Genomic DNA, 3,495 nt, shown 5'->3' on the forward strand with positions numbered 1-3,495 from the left:
CATTTTACATCCTCACTAATTCAGCCATCATCAATTATTTTACTGACCAAATAGCAAAATTCATCGAACACTTTTAGTATCTCATTTCCAAATCTAATTCCCTGATTCAGCTCTAATCTATTCCATTACCTTTGCTTTACTTTTGTTGATGACCCTGGCGCTGTTTAGATATAAAAGCGAAAGTGCGATGAAACCTCTTTGCCGGTAGCTAAGGTGCCACCTCTTTTTGTCTCGCGAGGGAGCAGGAATCCTCTTTGTCGCGCCTACTCAACGGCACTGGGATTTGGTGATGACGGTATTGATATTGCGTTTAGTGTTTGGTATCTACAGAAATCACGGGCAAAAGGGAATGACTGATACGTATGGAATGTTTTGGTGAGCACCTGTAGACTGTACGAACTGCTGTTCGGAAATGTCCGCTGTACCATAGGGTTCTACAAGCCGATTTTTTTTAGGCTAGAGTTAATGCCAGTGTTATTTAAAAATAGTATACCGGTCATGCTAACTTACATAGGTAAATTATTTTAAATCACTCTAATTAAAAGTAATCGATCGCTTTGTTACGGTGCAACGTTCTTTAGCAAGAACGCAGTGGGTTAAATGTTGTGCAAATGCTAAGCGCAAACTATCTTCAGACCAGCAGGATGATAAAAGAATGTTTAAGATCAGCAGTGGTGTGGGCATGTTGGGAATGTGGATCTCACGGGGAGCGTGCTAGGGATAAGTCCCTGTAGACGCACTATCATCTGTGTCCGCGGTGGCTCAGATGGATAGAGCGTCTGCCATGGAAGCAGGAGATTCCGGGTTCGAGATCCGGTTGGGGCACACATTTTCCACATGTCCCCAATGAAGTACATCAACGCCTGTTTGTAGCTAGGGTGTCCATTTAATTGTCATATAATTTTCGTGTTAAGTTTGTCCCTGCTCTTATTTCTGCCACTTCTCATTGGTTATGTCTTTATTCGATTTACTGTCAGTGTATATTCTGTACTCATTATATTGTCCGTTCCAGTCATAAGACCCTGTCATTCTTCGCTCCTAGTGAGGAGAGCAGTGTTGTCAGCGAATCTTGTCATTGGTATTCTTCCTGCCTAAGGTTAAATCCTACCCTTGAACCTTTTTTTTATTTCCGTCAGTGCTTCTTCGATGTATCTACTGAACAATAGCGAGGAAATTTGCCTTTCCTTTGAGCCGTAGTTTTGTCCGGCTCTTCGAAAAGCGCGCCAGGCGGAGTGCTTTCGCTTAGCGTCTAGTGTTTGCGGTGGCGCTTTCGGTTTCGCGCACTGTTTGGATCGCTACCGCCCTCTGGCGGGAGGTGTAGCAAGTGTACGGTCGCGTGACGATCGAGGAGTACGTACTGGGCTGTGACCGAGGAGAGAGGTGGTGGCGCGAGCGGGGCTGTACTGTTGGGGGTCGTCGACTGCTCGCCACGTGCTTTGGCCGACCTCTTGGCTGTCCGGGGCTAATTCTGCCGTACCCGCATGTACTAGGCTTATAAAGCGTAGAAGCTGTGGTACAGGAGATCAGCACGTGGGACCGTATGTCTTCTTATCGGCCGTTGAAACCACTGGCAGCGGTTGGCTGTGACGAGCATTTTGAAGTGCGACGCGTTCCCGGGGCTGGGAGTGGAGTGTGAAAAGTTGAGTACTGTTTTTATGTAATAGTTAATTCTGTATAGTGGTTTTGTTGGGGTCGTCCCACCGCAGTTTTCGATTGCCTGTCCGCGGGAATATGGTAGTTGCTTCTTGGTCGCGCTGTTTTCATTCACACCTCGATTCGGTGATGTAGGGTCGGTGTCTCGGGTCTGTGGTTCGGAGTCTGTGCGGGCACCGCCCTTGCTACATCTTCTCGTTTTGAGTAACTCGGGGAGGTGGCGGCTTGTAATGGAAGTTTTGGGGCTCATCTGCTATGGTCCTGTAGACCACCAGTAACTGTTCCGCCTATTGTGATTTGGGCCCCTTTACACGTGTCACTCCCTCACTGAGCTAAGGAAATTTTTTTTCGGTAACTGCCTTTAATGTGAAGGTTTGTGTGCTGGCTTATTTACATTTATCTTGTAACAAATATGTTATGTAGCTGGCGTGATAACTATTTTTGCTGAGTACAAGCTAGCTACTTAGATTTTTTGGAATTGTTCCCTTATTGATATAACATGTTTAAAATCTTCTTACTGCTGTTAATGTCAAAGCTTGCCACATCCTTTACATAGAGCTATTTTTAATATAAACAGTAAAAAACCTTTTTAAAAATAGCTCTATGTAAAGGATATATATATCATTTACATGTGTTTTAAGGTAAAATGTGTTTTAAGGTAAAATCTCGTTACTGGCAAGTTGTTAATATCATACCTGGTAATCTCCTTTTCATAATGAAAATTGTCAAGTTTTTGAAATTATTTTTTTTAAACAAGTGCCAGACTTAAAATTTTATTGAGAAATTTTAAAATAAACAGTCATCTTTAGCAGTGTGTGTTATTTCACCAGCACCTCCTGGCCCCTACTTCCACAATAACGTTTTGGAATAAAATGTTTGCTCTAGTTGTTGTTTGCGAACCGCCCTAATTGACGGAGTCATTGCTGGTAGCAGAGCGTGGTTGTACCTTCGCTACTTGATCCTCTTAAGCGTCAGTTTGACGGGTGTATCTCTCTCTCTCTCTCTCTCTCTCTCTCCCCCTCTCTCTCCCTCTCTCTCTCCCCCTCTCTCTCCCTCTCTCTCTCTCCCTCTCTCTCTCTCTCTCTCTCTCTCTCTCTCTCCCCCTCTCCCCCCCCTCTCTCTCTCCCCCCCCTCCCCCCCTCTCTCTCTCCCCCTCTCCCCCCTCTCCCCCTCTCCCCCCCCTCTCTCTCTCCCCCTCTCCCCCTCTCCCCCCCCTCTCTCTCTCTCCCCCTCTCCCCCTCTCCCCCTCTCCCCCCCTCTCTCTCTCTCTCCCCCTCTCCCCCCCCTCTCTCTCTCTCTCTCCCCCTCCCCACTGCCATTGGATGCAGTTACAGTATCACAGGCTTCTTACATCGTTAATTGACATTTCAGTAAAGTTAATCGCTGATTAGTGCTTTCATATGAACTGGACTCCCCATCGAATGGCGGAGGCGGATGATTTTCAATACCCACCACTCGGGTAAATTCATGAAGCCACAAGATAGCATAGATCAGTAAGGCTCGATACCGTTGCATTTCGGCTGCAGACATGCCATGGCATTCATGCAGAGGATTTTCTAACGCAATCATAGTCCTGACATCGAGACGGGTTTTGTAGCGTGAACGCCAGGAGGTCTCGCCATCACACCAGCCCAAAGTAGCAGAAATCATCCTCCCCGCCTCCCCCTGTAAGTCTCATTATAGGAATTAAATTGTCTCTCAGTAGCCACGCTGCTGTGCTGTGTCAGAGTCCGTAAAACCACGGAGAGTTGCTCTGTGGATCCCATTCCATCGGAGAACCTCTAAACAGTCTGTTTGTTCTATATCGTGTCTCCCTACCACTTTCGCGCAACGACGCTCTGA

Source organism: Schistocerca nitens, chromosome 6 (genome assembly GCF_023898315.1).
Source record: "Schistocerca nitens isolate TAMUIC-IGC-003100 chromosome 6, iqSchNite1.1, whole genome shotgun sequence".
Classification (NCBI taxonomy): Eukaryota; Metazoa; Arthropoda; class Insecta; order Orthoptera; family Acrididae; genus Schistocerca; species Schistocerca nitens.